A 19,572-nucleotide genomic window follows, 5' to 3' on the forward strand; every position below is an offset into this window, starting at 1 on the left:
ACCAGGGGGTGGACGCGACCTCATGTCTTGTGGTCCCCACATGGCTCCGTCTGACCAAATTCCACTTCTATAAATTCTCAAATATTCTAAAACCCCTAGATATCCACCCTAAAGAATTTTTCCGCTGCTGCAAGTCTTTGTTCTTCTACGATCCCATCTCGAGACCTTTTTCGCCTCCCTGCCAAAGGGGGAATCGATCATGGAGGGCTTTTATATCAACCTTGTTGCCTCTCCGATGATGTGTGAGTAGTCTACCACATACCTACGATTCCACAGTGATTAGCTAATGCATTATTCTCTATCTTTTATTTTAAATACCATATTCTCTTGGGAGATCTATTTGATGTAAACCTTTTGTGCGATGTGTTTGTTGGGATCTGATGAATTATGGGTTTATGATCAGATTATTCATTGAAATTAAATGAGTCAACTCTCAACTTTATTATATGTGATTTATATAGCTATGTAATGCTTTCCGATCTATTGGTTTTCTTTGGCCAAGTTGATCTATCGATCTTCAGTGGAAGTGGTGTATAGTAGTGGGTTCAATCTTGTGGTGGCCTCACCTAGCGACAGCATGGGTAGTGAGCACGTATTGTGGTGTTGCCACTAACGATAAAATGATGAGGTTTGAACATATTGCTTGTCTTTCTTTGTCAACATTATGCCACCTTGCTTAAAACATTAATATGTTTGTTATGAACTTAATACCATAGGTGCAGGCAGGAGTCAGTCGATTGGTGGAGTAATAGTAGTAGATGCACACACAAGTTGGTCTACTTGTCACGGACGAATGCCCATGTATATGATCATGCCATCAATAACATCATAATTATGCACTTTTCTATCAATTTCTCAACAGTAAATTTTTTGCCCACCATATGCTAAGAGAGAAGCCTCTAGTGAAAACTATGACCCTCGGGTCTACTTTAATCATATTCCAAAAAGCAAAAATACATTATTGTTACTTATTTACTTTTATTTTACATTGAAATTTATCTACCTATCACTATCAGATTTAATCCTTGTTGTCAACAAGTACAAGGGGATTGACAATCCTCTTGCGTGTGTTGGGTGCAAGTATTTGCTCTTTTGTGTGTAAGTGTTGCTCACGGTTGCTTGCTTGGTTCTCCTACTGGTTCGATAAACCTTGATTATTAACTAAGGGAAATGTTAAGATTAATTACAAATGTAATTAGGGGAAATCTCCCCTTGCCCAAACCGTTGTGCGGTTGTCTCCCACACAGTCGCGTCCGTCTGGAACCGACGTGTCCTCCAACCGTCGTGTCTCTCCAGGACATATAAAGGGCATATGTAATTATCAACATATCAACAAGATTACTTTCGTTTACAACACGTTATCATGCACGTAGAACAGCCATCGAGAGCAAGAAAAACAAGAAAGAAAGAGAGAAGGAAAGGAGCACCTTGCCGCCGGTGAGATGCTAGGCCTTGTCTTCTTCTTCCTCCGCCTGATCCGTGAGGACGGCCGTCGGAGCCGCCTCATTGCCCGTCGCCGCCATGGAGTGGGTGGACTCTAACGCTTCTGTCGTCGGATGTAGGCCATCCGTCGCTTCAGCCGTGATGCCACTTGAGGCGGCCGCCGCGCCACCGGATGCGCCCACCGCGGTGCTCCTCGCGCCCGTGGCCCCACACCGATGGGGTTCGACCCGTGGCTGGTGGCCGGCCCGAGCGCCCCTACGTTGCACAGGGCTGCAGCCGCGCCTGCATCGTCCCCTGTGTCTTCGCCTCCACCACCTCCTCCACCGGCGGCTTGGCTCGCGCCGTCGACGCCCACGCCGATCGCCGAGACTGCCAGCCCGAGCAGCGGCTCTCCTGGCTACGTGACCATCCTGATGTGTTCCTTTGCGGACAAGGAGGCCGTGCTCGGCTTCATCTCTGCACCCACCGGTGCCTCCGGCGTCATCCGCCTCAGAGTTGGGATGGAGGGCACTGATGCCTCGGACCCGCCGCCACAGGAGATGGCCGCGCATACGGGCAGCCGCGCGGAGCAGCGCTTCGGGCGCCTCTTCAAACGTGTCGTGGCAGCCCTCGACTGCCGGCATGGCCGGCGTGCCGGCTTGTGGTATCTGGCGGTTCTCGGCCTCGCCCCCGCCCTGGCGCAAGAGGTGCGCCTCGACCCTTTCTTGGTTGCCTCCTCCTCCGATGAGGAGGATCTCCCGTGGTGCGCCTGTGATCACCAGAATGGCAAGGAAAAGCCGGCGCCTTCCGCTCCCATCAGCCACATCGAGGAGGTTGTGGGCTGGTGGGTGGTGCGGGCGGTTGTAGCCTTATCCCGTAACCCCCCCCCCCCTCTCTCTCTCTCTCTCTTATGTGGTGGGGGCTGGGGTGGGCTGGCCAAAGGCCATGGCGGCCCAAGCCTAGCCACCCGGCTGCCTCCTTTGCTCAGGCCAAGCAAGATTTGTTATTTTTTCCTATCATTTTTAGTTAAATTTTGTACTGATTATTGCATTAGTGCAATGTTAGACTATATTAGTATTGTTTAGTACCTAGTTTGACTACTTACATTCTAGTTCTAATTCTAGATTTTTCTAGTTAGGACTTTTGTAGTTAGGTGTGTTTATATTATGCAATGGCTTGATAATATAAATAAAGTACCGGATTTCATCCGGGAAGAAAGACATCTTCTATGTGTTTACCACATATCAAATTCTCTCAAACATGTTTTTGCGATTGAGATCCGCTTCTCTCGTGTGTCAAACTTGCAATTTTTGAATATTTTATCCCTTATTTATTGGAATCACAAGGTAATGAGTTAGGATCTACTGCTCATTTGCAGACTATCCTCTCTTACTGTGAGTCTACGCTTTGTCTATCTCGACAAGCGATTACCTTCAACGTATATTCCTTATATCTAAATTGTAGCATACACAAGGTAATGGCCATGCAGCCTGTTACTATGAGATCCAAGTGATCTTCAATGTGTTATGTTCACACAATTGAGGTTGAGAATTTTTCAAGTTTTTCACTTGACTATCATTTTTTTGCATTCTTATTACACAACCATGATGGTTTTTAATTTACCGCCCGTAAATTAATTATATCTAGTTCCCCATGTAGGCAAAGATGACTGCCAAAGAATTTTAGGAGCTTGCCCTCAATGGCCACAACTACCCTACATGGGCTATGGACATCAAGTTCAGTCCTGCGTCCCGAGGGATAGCGCGTGCAATCCATCCCCTAGAGAATCCTCTCCCAGCTGGAGCCACGCCGCTGACAGAACAGCAGAATTATATTGCCTGATTCATCATAAGGCACCATATTCATCCATATCCCAAGTCTGAGTATTTACAGGAGGAATATCCTAGTACATTGTTTCTGGCCCTCAAAACGAGGTATGAACAGCAGAAGGCAGTAGTCCTGCCAGAAGCACTTCATGATTGGACTCATCTCCGCCTTCAGGACTTCAAGTCCATTGGTGAGTACAATCATGATGTTCATAAGATATGTTCCAAACTGCGCTTTTGTGAGAAGGACACTACTGAGGGGGAGAAGATAGAAAAAAACTCTGTCTACCATGTTCCCTTCAGACAGGATCCTCCAACAGCAATACCGTGCTCGTAACTACACTGTCTATTCTGAGCTTATTCACATGTTACTTCAGGCTAAAAAGCATGATGAGCTACTTGCTAAGAATGGCTCTCAGCGCCCAGCTGGGGCACAACTTTTACGTGAAGTTCATCTGAATGTCGCAAATAGAAAGAAGTTTAATGGTACCTTTCGGGGTAAACAGACCAATTTCGAGCACAAGAGAAAGCGCAATGGGAACAGAAAATTCAAAAACTCGGGCAAGGGAAAAGGCACTTCAAAGCCCAAGTTTGATAAATCTAAGCTTTGCAACAAGTGTGGATGCTACAGGCATTGTACTAAAAAGTGCTCAATGCCCAAGCATCTGGTTGTGATGTACCAGCAATCTCACGGATTGTCACGCCCAAGATGCGATCCTATCCTCAATTTGGCACGAGGGCCTCGTCAGGGATAGAAGCGCATCTCGTCGTTCCGCAAGAATGGATATCGTTACAAGTACATGTACTGAAAAGAAGAGATATAAAGAATTGGCTTACACTCGCCACAAGCTACATCAGAGTCACATCAATACAATACATAAACATCATGAAGAAGAGCAGGGTCCGACTACGGACGAAAACAAACGAGAAAAGAAGAACGACGTCCATCCTTGCTATCCCAGGCTACCGGCCTGAAACCCATCCTAGATCGATGAATAAGAAGAATAAGCAACTCCAAATGAACAATCAACGCGCTCGCGTCAAATAACCTTTACATGTACCTGCAACTGGTGTTGTAGTAATCTGTGAGCCAATGGGGACTTAGCAATCTCATTTCTAAAGGTATCAAGACTAGCAAAGCTTAATGGGTGAGGTATGGTTAAGTGGTGAGGCTGCAGCAAGGGACTAAGCAATATATGACGTGGCTAACATACGAGTACAAGAATAAAAATAGGGGGAAGATCTACGCATAGCGGACGTGAACTATTGTTGATCAAATGAATAATCCTGAACACCTAATTACATCAGACATAACTCCACCGTGTCCTCGATCGGAGAAGGAACTCACGAAAGAGACAGTCATGGTTACGCACTCAGTTAGCGTGTTTTAATTAAGTTAACTTCAAGTTATCTAGAACTAGTGTTAAACAAAGTTTCCACGTTGCCACATAACCGCGGGCACGGCTTTCCGAAAGATTTAACCCTGCAGGGGTGCTCCAACTAATCCATCACAAATTACCACAAGCCGCATAGAAATCCTCGATCACGAAGCTCGCGATCTCATCGGACTCCTTAGTGGAAAACCTCAACTCTGAGGTTACCCAAAGCATCACCGGAATTCCGATGCATAAGATACCTCGTCAAAGGTAAAACTAATCCAGCAAGGCCGCCCGGCGTGTCGACAATCCCGATAGGAGCCGCGTATCTCGTTCTCAGGACACCCTATGCTTTCAGTATTAACAAAATTATTATGTTGGGAAAATGTAGTACCAATGTTGGACCTTGCCAGACCAGCTTTAATCTAAAACGAATTATCAAGGGGGTCCCCATAACAACCCCGATCGTGTTAGGAGCGCTCAATTATGGAACATAACACCGGTAGCCGAAACTAAGGGGGCAAAGGTGGAATAAAACACCAGGCTAGAAAGGCCAAGCCTTCCACCTTTTACCAAGTATATAGGTGCATTAAATTAAATAGCAAGAATATGGTGATATAACAAGGAACCCATGTTAACACATGGAAGCAACTGCACCTGCAACTAGCAATGCTAACAACATGGTTAATCAAGCGGTAACATAGCCAATCATTGGTTTGCTAGGTTGTGAACAGGTTGAAGGTTTTCATGGCATTGTTGAGAGGCTGATATTTAACAGGTGGTAGGCAACGAGACATAATCGATAGAAACGGTAATACTAGCATGGAAATGATAGTAATGGTATCTGGGGAAATGGTCATCTTGCATGAGATCCCGCTTGGAAGAAGAATGACTCCGTGAAGCACACGACCCGATGTAGTCGTACGGGTCCTCACATCCGACACGCTTGCGGAACTCTATCGAGACGGAGGAAACCGAAAACAAGCATCAACACACGATATCCACCACGGCATATGCACGACAAGATGCAATCCACATATGATGCATGAACATCTGAAAAAAATGCAAGTCACGGCATGGCAATTCACAACACTCAAACACTACACATTAAGTGAAGTCCAATATGCAACGAGTTGCATATTGACGATACTCCACGATTAGTTATTTAGTTCTATCCTGATTAGGTACACGACAATATTGAATGTGGTTAAACATGGCAAGAGGTGAAGCGTAATTAAACTACCTATATCTAGGCATTTTAAATGAGGTCGGAAATGACATATAGCACCTCCGAGACGACCTCACATGTTAATTTACAATTCTGTCCAGATATGAACTAACCTGTTTACATGTTTGTTAAACAGCAAACCAAATAGGTTCACGTGATTCTACGCGTCGTTACAAGCAATTTACACATAGAGAACATCTCCAACGGAGCTACGGTTCAAAAGATACGGACACCGCAAGATATGATGGCATGAATGCAAAATGTGTGCAACGACAGTCACGAGCACTTCAAAACATACAACCAGCAAGATAAAATGAAACTACACGAGATTCTAAGCAAGTTTCATATGGGACACGACCAAAACAGAGCTATGGTTCAACAACTACGAGTAAAACAAGAAATCACTACAATCAGCCAAAATCAGCCACATAGCATTTTCTACACCCCACAACTATGAGCTACACAAATCCAATTCACTCAACCAAGGCATGACACGATAGAGGGCAATAAGCACTACAACATACAACTAATAACATCTAGCATGGTAGCATGGACCACTGGGAAAAGAAGTCACAAAATGGCTTCTCACACACAGTTTCAGACTTAGTGAAAATAACAGTTTATGAAACTGTAGTTTTTGATCTGAAGGCATATTGACAGCAGCAAAACCAAAAGCTACAGGACTCCAAATGGCATGCAAATTTACAGCATGCTAGAGAATCCTAAAGTCTACAACTAACTCCATTGCACCAACCTCAAAAGAGCTACGGAACACAAGATAAACTCATGCAAAGACAGCAACAAAATATAACAGATTTCAGACTTAGAAGTATTTCAGCATCTCCAAATCAGCACTATTTCCTAGCAACTAAAGAACAACCAAACCACACCTAAACATGGATTTCTATTGTAACCAAATTTACCAGGGACTAGACTAAACATCCAAGAGCAACTCTCTAGTTGACAACTCCTTCAAATGAAGCACGGACTAAATCACACAAAATAAACAAGAGGGCAACACGGCAAAATATCACGCGAACTAACTTGCTCAAAAGCTAAAACTAAAAACACAGTTAAATCCTATCTATTTTTCTACCCCGAAAACATATATAACATGAGGGGTTGCAACATAAAATCAACGCCACACGTATATGCGGCAATATGTCCTAAACACGGTATAATAAACTAGCATCGGCAACATACATGCAAAAATACCAACGACTACTCTAAAATACATGGCAAAAGGGTTCCTAAAACATGAACATATTATCTACGGGGTTCGAGCAATCCGGACACGCACGAGAAAATAAATACGGGACGAATCCTATTGGGACATCATGTAAAACTATGCATTTGGCACGTCAAACTACTTCAAACATTTATGCAAGTTGCAAGTTCGTGATCTACGTGAAATTCTACGCGAGAAACATATATTACTTGCCGCAAACCGACTTACGGATTAAAAGATACAGGCATATTAATATCGTCAATTTTCTGGAATTTAATTAATTTCGAAAATAATCTAAATTATCTAATCGGGCCGAAACTTATAGCGCAAGATACTAATCAGTGAGTGGGGCGGGGAATAGCTTGGGACTCACCTAGCTGGGTTGTGGCCCAAGACGGCGAGGTGGCAGCAGGCCGAAAGGAGGAGGCGCTCGGCTGGCTGATATGGAGAGGACCGCAGGCTCGGGGGAGACTGGGCCTCGGGGGCGCGTGCTGGGCCTCGACGCCATGGCTGCAGGACCCGGCTGGGCCAGACCTGGCGGCGGTCAACGGGCACAGCGTCTCCCGATCTGGCTCGCGCAACGGCGGTTGCAGATGCCGAAGAGGCTCAGCACGCGAGGGTTGCCAGCGGGATTGGGCGAGGCCGACCAGATCTCGGGCGGGGTTGCCCGGATCCGACTGTTCCCGGCAACGGGGACCTTGGCAAGACGGCGCGGCGCTCCGGCGGCGAGCACGAGCACCGGAGGGAGGCGGCGCTACGGGGGGACAGTGGGGACTGTGGGAGAAGAGCTCCGGCGAGAGGAGGGGCACCGGTGGTGTTCCCGACGACCGGGGCACCTTGCTGGCCGGCGCAGGAACAAAGGCGAGGCGGGGCAGCTCGGGCGCGGGGCTCGGGAGGAGGAGCTCGGGAGCAATGAGGAGCCAGCGGCGGCGGCGGCTCGCAAGATGGGCTTCGTGCGGGCCGCGCACGGGCTCGGCGGGCCGCGCACGGGCTCGGCGGGCCCGGCGGTTGGTAGGAGGAGAGAGAGAGGTGGGAGTGGGGCTGGCTGCGGCACGGATCCCTAGACGGTTAGGGTTTGCTGTTAAAAATGCACGGGGGGTCTATTTATAGAAAAAAAAGGGGGGGCTAGGTTTACCGGAATTTCGTTCCGGATCGAACCGTGCAATCGGAATCGGACGATTCCGCACGCAGGAATGGTAAGTGGTTGTGTAGAGTGGTTCACCGGAGACGAGAGGGAAAATTGGCGGCGCGGCAACGATTTTAGAAACACCGAAAGACGTCCGACGATAAACCAAATACGGTGCCGCTACGGTCGACCGTTCAGGTACCAGACGGACTCCGATCGCGACAAAATTTGACAGGCGGCCTACCTATATTAAAATAAGACCGCACGTCAAATCTCAACCCCAACAAAGAAAGTTTTATACACACTTTTGAAAACAAGATTTAAACGATGTCGCGGGCGCGTGCGTGTGTGGTCGGACTCAGAATGGACAACGACAAGAACCGGCAACTACTAACGGATGCAAGTTTCAAACTGGCGGCAAGGGGATGCTGATGCAATGCTGATGATGCGCATGATGCGATGATGATGCGACAAATAAAAATAGACACACGACAAAAATGGAATGAAGGGGGAATCTTCTCGAACGTCGGCATCGGGCTGTCACAACTCTCCTACACTACAAGAGGATCTCGACCTGAGATCCAAGAATGAAAAGGGAAGAGGAATAGAAAGCAAGAGGTAACTTAATCTCTTCTTTGACAAACGAGTGAAACCAACAATCCTTGAAGGTTGCAAACCGATGAAGAATGATATGAGAAACAAGCAAGAAATCACGAAAAATTTCGGCAACACTTCGGTAGGAAAAGGGGACAAAAAATTTGATAAGATGGGAGAAATAGACAAGATTCATAACAAACAACTAAATTTAACAAGGGAACACCATGATCTTGATAGAACAACATGATAGACCCAAAATAGCAACATCACGATGCCTCCGTAACAATAGAGTAGGAACTAGCTCATGCAGAAGAAGAGAATGAAGAAAAGAATGACAACTACTATCTCAAATGAACTTGGCAAGCATCCTTGCGAGAAGAGTTGAACGGAGTTGTTGGAAAAACAACAATGAAAAGAACAAGATAGTAGTGGGCTTATGGAAACCTTTTCAAACTAATGAAGTGACAACCAGCCACTAACAGAAACAAGGATTGATTGGGACAAACAAGATATGAACAATTTCTTACACCAAGATGATACATTGAGAACTTGGATTAATGACAAGCACCATGATAGCAACAATCCATAGGAAAAGCTTTAGGTGAAATCCAAACCAAGATATCTCAATGAAGAAATCATGGGTTGAAAATATCTCATGATCATAGAATTGGTGGGTTTAATTATCTCATTCTTGAAAGGAAATCTCTTCGAGACTACTACACTAACAAGAATGCTATAATACCACCTCAAAGGATAAGGAATAAAAAATGCACTTGGAAATGCAAGAGAAGAAAACTTGAGGTTCTCCAATAAGAATCGTGAAGAACACTTGAGAATGAATTGATATCATGAGCCGCTCGGGAAGAAGAATTGAAATCTCTTGGAAGAAGGAAGAACAAGAATAAGAATTTTGTTATGCTTATCCTTCATCAAGTTTAATTGATGACAAGCAACGGATTTAGCATACAACTTATTCTTCTTGAAAGAAACTTGAAGAGAGAGATAGATATGCATCACATGAAGCATAATTGAAGGAAGCATCGGTAAGAATTCACACTTGAATGGGAACACCACCAATTAATGGAGATACAAGAGAATGAAGAGATCATGAGCCACCTAACAGAAAACTTGAACAAGGCACCGGAATAATAGAGAACGAACGAAGAGACAACAATTGAGAAGAATTCAGGATGAAAGCTGAACGCTGAGAACGAAGAATCTTCTGAAATGATGGCCTTCGGAGGAACAACAATGAAACAAATGTGAAATGCACCGGTTAGCAAGAAAGGGATCACTCATGAACAAAAACAACTGAGAAGACAACACGAAACTGAAATGATATCTTCAAGAGAATGGACCAAGATTCGAGAAAACACTCCTTCGGCGTTCCAAGCTGAAAATGAAGAGGAGAACACCACCCAGAATAATTGCGACACTCCGGAATAATGGAGAATGAAAGGTTGAGCCAAAGACGAGTAATAATCAAATTGCTCTTGAAGAAGGAATAAGACTGATGAAAGTCATACTAACGTCATAGTTGAAAGAATAACCAAACGATCCTGGGAAAAACCTGTGGGTTATGGACTCACTGAAAAGAAACCACCGTTGAAAAGATTGCTCAGAAAGAAAGATATTACACCAGTACAATGAAAACTTGATGAGGTTGAGCACCTCGAAATAAATGAAAGAATTGAAAACAGAAACTACTGAGATAACTTCAGCACTCTGGGTAGAATAGAGAAATGACCACAAGAAAACTTGATAAGAATTTCCAACATGGGAAAGAATTACAAATATGAAAAGGATATGATGAACACGGACAACTAAATTGAATTCAGCGGAAAAGATAACCAGATTAAAAGAATGATGAACTAGAACTCCTGAGAATCTTCACAATGAATCACCGGATAGGACACGGAAGAAAAGATAGCGGAAGCAACAATGAAAAGAAAAAACTCTTGAATAAAAATTAAATCACTGACAAAAAGGGTGGGAGGGCGGGAAAAACAAAGACAACTTGGAACAGATGAGATGAACTCCAGAAAGAAAAGAGAGATGGATCTTGCAAAATTAGAGAGGATTGAATTCACAGAAGAGAAGCACACCGGTTGAAAAAGAATTGACAAATGACTCCGGTTGACAAGAAATTGATAAGACCACTTATTGAGAAAAAGAATTAGAATTCTCATAAAAATATGAGAAGACCTCTGGGAAAGATCTGAAATCGCCATTTGACATCGAAGCAACACGAATTACCATACTCCAACAAAACAAAGGGTGAGGCTTACGAAACAAGCCAGAACAAACTCATGAGAGAGATTTCTGTTCGATATTTTCGTGGACAGGATCTCACGGGCTCGATCCTTATAGTAGCCATCAAGTGCAAGGCAGTGTACCGAACATACGAAGCGTCCCCGAGTCGTAGCAAGCTACAAGGACTCTTTAAGACACGACGAGAACCGCTATAAGACGACCGTGAACAAACGAATCCACTAGATGTCGAACCCCAACCTAACATCATGAATTTGTTGGAAGATTTTCCTATAAGTAACTACTTGAATTCCCACCTAAGAATTCCGAAAAATTCTGGTCATGCAATCTGGTCCACGGATACAAGGAGTAATATGTCACACAACTCCTATACTAACTCGTCCAGTGTATCACATCCGTCAACACACAACTAGAATCTCGGACCTTCATCTACTACAGACCCTCGTGATCACGACGATACAAAGTACAGAAGTACTCCCAAATAATCTGCACTAGTACTGGGGACATCGGGGTTATCTCGCCACTACTAGTATTGAAGCAATTATGAACATCCTTCATTCTGAGATACTAAGAAATCTGAATGATAACGATGTGCTCGAGAATCCCCTGGAGCTCAACTCCCCGGAAGAAATCAAGTCAGACAGGAGGCACCAAGACAGAACTCCGTCACATCGGCATCATATAGATTCCAAAAATATCAGCATGATCCTAAAAAAATTGAGTGAGAAGAGGAGTAGACTTAAAATATTACGTCAAGGTTCCTCACCAGAGCATAGAAGAGGAGAAAAAAGAATCCTACTCTCCGATATATAACTAGACTCAAAGTAGATTTTCACTAGACTCGACTCGGCCAAGTTCGATCAAACACAGGGGCTCTAGGTCGGTATTGCTCTAATACCAACTTGTCACGCCCAAGATGCGATCCTATCCTCAATTTGGCACGAGGGCCTCGTCAGGGATAGAAGCGCATCTCGTCATTTTGCAAGAATGGATATCGTTACAAGTACATGTACTGAAAAGAAGAGATATAAAGAATTGGCTTACACTTGCCACAAGCTACATCAGAGTCACATCAATACAATACATAAACATCATGAAGAAGAGCAGGGTCCGACTACAGACGAAAACAAACAAGAAAATAAGAACGACGTCCATCCTTGCTATCCTAGGCTGCCGGCCTAGAACCCATCCTAGATCGATGAAGAAGAAGAAGAAGAAGCAACTCCAAATGAACAATCAACGCGTTCGCGTCAAATAACCTTTACTTGTACCTGCAACTGGTGTTGTAGTAATCTGTGAGCCACTGGGAACTCAGCAATCTCATTTCTAAAGGTATCAAGACTAGCAAAGCTTAATGGGTGAGGTATGGTTAATTGGTGAGGCTGCAGCAAGCGACTAAGCAATGTATCACATGGATAACTTACGAGTACAAGAATAAAGAGGGGGAGGATCTACTCATAGCGGACGTGAACTATTGTTGATCAATTGAATGATCCTGAACACCTACTTACGTCAGACATAACCCCACCGTGTCCTCGATCGGAGAAGGAACTCAAGAAACAGACAGTCACGGTTACGCACTCGGTTGGCGTGTTTTAATTAAGTTAACTTCAAGTTATCTAGAACCAGTGTTAAACAAAGTTTCCACGTTGCCACATAACCGCGGGCATGGCTTTCCGAAAGATTTAACCCTGCAGGGGTACTCCAACTAATCCATCACAAATTACCACAAGCCGCATAGAAATCCTCGATCACGAAGCTCGCGATCTCGTCGGACTCCTTAGTGGAAAACCTCAACTCTGGGGTTACCCAAAGCATCACCGGAATTCCGATGCACAAGATATCTCCTCAAAGGTAAAACTAATCCAGCAAGGCCGCCCGGCGTATTGACGATCCCGATAGGAGCCGCGTATCTCATTCTTGGGACACGACGGATAAGCTACGCGTACGGAGGCCTGATAGGAATCACCCAAGTTGCCCTGGGTTGGCCCCGCACAGTGCTCTATTTTGGACCAGCACCGGCCCTCCCTGTATTATGTAAAATTACTCCTCGGGTTCATGACGCCCTATGCTTTCAGTATTAACAAAATTATTATGTTGGGAAAATGTAGTACCAATGTTGGGCCTTGCCAGACCAGCTTTAATCTAAAACGAATTATCAAGGGGGTCCCATAACAACCCCGATCGTGTTAGGAGTGCTCAATTATGGAACATAACACCGGTAGCCGAAACTAAGGGGGAAAAGGTGGAACAAAACACGAGGCTAGAAAGGCCAAGCCTTCCACCTTTTACCAAGTATATAGGTGCATTAAATTAAATAGCAATACTATGGTGATATAACAAGGAACCCATGTTAACACATGGAAGCAACTGCACCTGCAACTAGCAACGCTAACAACATGGTTAAGCAAGCGGTAACATAGCCAATCAGTGGTTTGCTAGGTTGTGAACAGGTTGAAGGTTTTCATGGCATTGTTGAGAGGCTGATATTTAACAGGTGGTAGGCAACGAGACATAATCGATAGAAACGGTAATACTAGCATGGAAATGATAGTAATGGTATCTGGGGAAATGGTCATCTTGCCTGAGATCCCGCTTGGAAGAAGAATGACTCCGTGAAGCACACGAACCGATGTAGTCGTACGGGTCCTCACATCCGACACGCTTGCGGAACTCTATCGAGACGGAGGAAACCGAAAACAAGCATCAACACACGATATCCACCACGGCATATGCACGACAAGATGCAATCCACATATGATGCATGAACATCTGAAAAAATGCAAGTCACGACATGGCAATTCACAACACTCAAACACTACACATTAAGTGAAGTCCAATATGCAACGAGTTGCATATTGACGATAGTCCATGATTAATTATTTAGTTCTGTCCTGATTAGGTACACGGCAATATTGAATGTGGTTAAACATGGCAAGAGGTGAAGCTTAATTAAACTACCTATATCTAGGCATTTTAAATGAGGTCGCAAATGACATATAGCACCTCCGAGACGACCTCACATGTTAATTTACAATTCTGTCCAGATCCGAACTAACATGTTTAAATGTTTGTTAAACAGCAAAACAAATAGGTTCACGTGATTCTATGTGTTGTTACAAGCAATTTACACATAGAGAACATCTCCAACGGAGCTACGGTTCAAAAGATACGGACACCGCAAGATATGATGGCATGAATGCAAAATGTGTGCAACGACAGTCACAAGCACTTCAAAACATACAACCAGCAAGATAAAATGAAACTTCATGAGATTATAAGCAAGTTTCATATGGGACACGACCAAAACGGAGCGACGGTTCAACAACTACGAGCAAAACAAGAAATCACTACAATCTGCCAAAATCAGCCACATAGCATTTTCTACACCCCACAACTACGAGCTACACAAATACAATTAACTCAACCAAGGCATGACATGATAGAGGGCAAGAAGCACTACAACATACAACTAATAACATCTAGCATGGTAGCATGGACCACTGGGAAAAGAAGTCACAAAATGGCTTCTCACACACAGTTTTCGACTTAGTGAAAATAACGGTTTATGAAACTGCAGTTTTCGATCTGAAGGCATATTGACAGCAGCAAAACCAAAAGCTACAGGAATCCAAATGGCATGCAAATTCACAGCATGCTAGAGAATCCTAAAGTCTACAACTAACTCCATTGCACCAACCTCAAAAGAGCTACAGAACACAAGATAAACTCATGCAAAGACAGCAACAAAATATAACAGATTTCAGACTTAGAAGTATTTCAGCATTTTCAAATCAGCACTATTTCCTAGCAACTAAAGAACAACCAAACCACACCTAAACATGGATTTCTATTGCAACCAAAATTACCAGGGGCTAGACTAAACATCCAAGAGCAACTCTCTAGTTGTCAACTCCTTCAAATGAAGCACGGATTAAATCACACAAAATAAACAAGAGGGCAACACGGCAAAATATCACGCAAACTAATTTGCTCAAAAGCTAAAACTAAAAACACAGTTAAATACTATGTATTTTTCTACCCCGAAAACATATATAACATGAGGGGTTGCAACATAAAATAAACGCCACACGTATATGCGGGAATATGTCCTAAACACGGTATAATAAACTAGCATCGGCAACATACATGCAATAATACCAATGACTACTCTAAAATACATGGAAAAAGGGTTCCTAAAACATGAACATATTATCTACGGGGTTCGAGCAATCCGGACACGCACGAGAAAATAAATACGGGACGAATCCTATTGGGACAGCACGTAAAACTATGCATTTAGCATGTCAAACTACTTCAAACATTTATGCAAGTCGCAAATTCGTGATCTACGTGAAATTCTACACGAGAAACATATATTACTTGGCGCAAACCGACTTACGGATTAAAAGATACGGGCATATTAATATCGTCAATTTTCTGGAATTTAATTAATTTCGAAAATAACCTAAATTATCTAACCGGGCCGAAACTTATAGCGCAAGATACTAATCAGTGCGTGGGGCAGGGAATAGCTCGGGGCTCACCTAGCTGGGTCGTGGCCCAGGACGGCGAGGTGGCAGCAGGCCAAAAGGAGGAGGCGGTGGGCCGGCTGTTCTGGAGAGGAGCGCAGGCTCGGGGGAGACTGGGCCTCGGGGGCGCCTGTTTGGCATCGGTGCCACGGCTGCAGGACCCGGGTGGGCCAGACCTGGTGGCGGTCAACGGGCACAGCGTCTCCCGATCTAGCTCGCACAACGGCGGCTGCAGACGCCGGCGAGGCTCAGCACGCGACAGTTGCCAACGGGATTGGGGCGACGCCGACCAGATCTGGGCGGGGCTGCCCGGATCCGGCCGTTCCCAGCGACGGGGACCTCGGCAGGACGGTGCGGCGCTCCGGCGGCGAGCACGAGCACCGGCGGGAGGTGACGCTACGGGAGGACGGCGGGGACGGCGGGAGAAGAGATCCGGCGAGAGGAGGGGCGCCGGTGGTGTTCCCGGCGGTCGGGGCACCTTGCTGGCCGGCGCAGGAACGAAGGCGAGGCGGGGCAACTCGGGCACGGGGCTCGGGAGGAGGAGCTCGGGAGCAGGGAGGAGCTAGCGGTGGCGGCGGCTCACCAGATGGGCTTTGGGCGGGCCGCGTGCGGGCTCGGCAGGCCCGGCGGTTGGTGGGAGGAGAGAGAGGAGTGGGAGTGGGGCTGGCTGCGGCACGGATCCCTAGGCGGCTAGGGTTTGCTGTTAAAAATGCACGGGGGGTCTATTTATAGAAAAAAAAAGGGGGGGCTAGGTTTACCGGAATTTCGTTCTAGATCCAACCGTGCGATCGGAATCGGATGATTCCGCACGCGGGAACGGTAAGTGGCTATGTAGAGTGGTTAACCGGAGACAAGAGGGAAAACGGGGGGCGAGGCAATGATTTTCAAAACACCGAAAGAGGTCCGACGATAGACCGAATACGGTGCCGCTACGGTCGACCGTTCGGGTACCAGACGGACTCCGATCGCGACAAAATTTGACGAGCGGCCTACCTATATTAAAATAAGACCGCGCGTCAAATCTCAACCCCAACAGAGAAAGTTTTACAAACACTTTTGAAAACAAGATTTAAACGATGTCGCGGGCTCGTGCGTGTGTGGTCGGACTCAGAACGGACAACGACGAGAACCGGCAACTACTAACGGATGCAAGTTTGAAAACTGGCGGCAATGGGATGTGATACATCTCCGTCATATCTACTTTTCCGAACTCTTTTGCCCTTGTTTTGGACTCTAATTTGCATGATTTGAATGGAACTAACCCGGACTGACGCTGTTTTCAGCAGAATTACCATGGTGTTGTTTTTGTGCAGAAATAAAAGTTCTCGGAACGTCCTGAAAATTCACGGAGATTTCTTCTGGAATAAAAGAAAAATATATGCGCAAAGATCCACAGGAGGGGGCGTGCCAGTGGGCCACAAGCCCACAGGCAGCGGCCACCCCCTATGTGGTCGCGCCATGCAGGCTTGTGGGGCCCACGTGGCACCACCGCCCCCAATCTCAGCTCTATATCTGTCGTTTCACTTGGAAAAAAATTAGAGAGAAGGTTTCATCGCGTTTTGCGATACGGAGGCGCCGCCACATCCTCTTCTTCATTTGGAGGGCAGATCTGGAGTCCGTTTCGGGCTCCGGAGAGGGGAAATCGTCGCCATCGTCATCATCAACCTTTCTCCATCGACAATTCCATGATGCTCTTCATCGTTCATGAGTAATCTCATCGTAGGCTTGCTGGATGGTGATGAGTTGGATTAGATCTATCATGTAATCGAGTTGCTAGATGTGATGATACTTCTGAAACTGCTGATACTATTGAAGTAGAACCTGCTACTATGCCTAAATTGCCCGATACGCGCTATGTTATGGAGGGAGAGATAGCTGAGGACTTTATTGTGTGTAAGGATAGCTATGATGTTGAGAAACTTCTGCGCAAGTGGAAAGAAAAATCTCTGAACGCTAGGATGTAATACGACCCGAAGTTTGCCACTTCGCCTATCTTTGTGACCGATAAGGATTATGAATTCTCTGTCGACCCTGAGTTAATCACTCTGGTCGAATCTGATCCTTTTCACGGTTATGAATCTGAAACGGTTGTAGCCCATCTTACCAAATTGCACGATATAGCCACCCTATTCACTAGTGAGGAAAAGATCCGCCACTACTACATGCTCAAGCTGTTTCCTTTCTCGCTAAAGGATTATGCTAAGACCTGGTTCACTTCTCTTGCTCCTGGTTGTGTGCGTAGCCCCCACGATAGGGTCTACTACTTCTCTGAGAAATATTTCCCTGCACATAAGAAGGAAGCTGCCTTGCAGGAAACATACAACTTTGCTCAAGCTGAGGAAGAGAGTCTCCCACAAGCTTGGGGGAGGCTCATCCAGCTACACAATGCTTTGCATGATCACCCTCTTGAGAAGAATGAGATACTTGATATCTTCTATAATGGACTTACCGATGCTTCCAAAGACCACCTAGATAGTTGTGCCGGTAGTGTTTTTGGGGAACGAACTGTAGAACAAGCTGAGATTCTGTTGAATAACATCTTGTGCAATGAGAATGCCTGGCCTATTCCCGAACCACCTCCTAAGCCAACTCCAAAGAAAATAAGTATTATATTCCTCAGTCCTGAAGATATGCAAGAAGCCAAGAAATCTATGCGAGAGAAAGGCATTAAATCTGAAGATGTCAAAAATCTACCACCTATCGAAGAGATCCATGGTCTTGATAACCCGATACAGGTAGTAGAAGTAAATTCTCTACGTAGGTTTGATGAGAGTGATATTCCTTTTGATAAACCTGCTAGCTTATGCATGGAGGAATTTGATAACTTTGTTGCCAAACAACAAAGTTTCAATGAATATGTTAGCAGACAATTGGAAAAGAATGCTCGTATGCTTAGTCATTTAAGTGCTTGTGTGGACAAAAATGTCAATGATGTTAAACTTCTGAGTAAGCATGTCTCTATGGTTACTACTCAGGTAGAACAAGTACTTCAAGCTCAAAATGACTTGCTCAATGAGTTGAATGACAATGCCGTCAAAGTCGTTACTAGAGGCGGTAGAATGACCCAGGAGCCTTTGTATCATGAGGGTCATCCAAAGAGACTTGAACAAGAGTCTCAAGGAGTTAGCACTGATGCACCTAGTCATCCTAGAAAGAAGAAGAGAGATGATAGGAACCTGCGCGCTAGCAACCTTGTTGCTGCTACACCTGAGAGTCCAAACAATGCCTCTATCTGTGATGCTGAAACACCATCTGGTGATGAACATGAGCCTAATGATAATATCAATAGTGATGTTCATGATGATGCTCAACCTAGCAATGAAAAGGATGTGGAGATTGAACCTGTTGATCTTGATAACCCACAGCCTAAGACTAAGAGATACGATAAGAATGACTTCACTGCTAGGAAGCATGGTAAAGAAAGGGAACCATGGGTTCAGAAACCTATGCCCTTTCCACCCAAACCATCCAAGAAAAAGGATGGTGAGGATTTTGAGCGATTCGTTGAAATGATCAGACCTGTCTTTCTGCAGATGCGATTGACGGATATGCTCAAAATGTCTCCGTATGCTAAGTACATGAAAGATATTGTGACTAATAATAGGAGGATACCTGATCTTGAGATATCCGCCATGCTTGCTAATTATACCTTCAAGGGTGGAACTCCCAAGAAACTAGGTGATCCCGGTGTGCCCACTATACCTTGCTCCATTAAAGGTAACTACGTTAGAACTGCTTTATGCGACCTTGGAGCCGGTGTTAGTGTTATGCCTCTCCCTCTTTATCATAGACTTGAACTGGATAAGTTGACACCCACTGAAATCTCTCTGCAAATGGCCGACAAATCAACTGCTTTCCCTATCGGCATTTGCGAGGATGTGCCTGTTGTGGTCGCTAACACCACTATCTTAATAGACTTTGTTATCTTGGATATTCCCGAGGACGATGCCATGGTTGTCATCCTCG

The sequence above is a fragment of the Hordeum vulgare genome, chromosome 5H (genome assembly GCF_904849725.1).
Source record: "Hordeum vulgare subsp. vulgare chromosome 5H, MorexV3_pseudomolecules_assembly, whole genome shotgun sequence".
Taxonomy (NCBI): Eukaryota; Viridiplantae; Streptophyta; class Magnoliopsida; order Poales; family Poaceae; genus Hordeum; species Hordeum vulgare.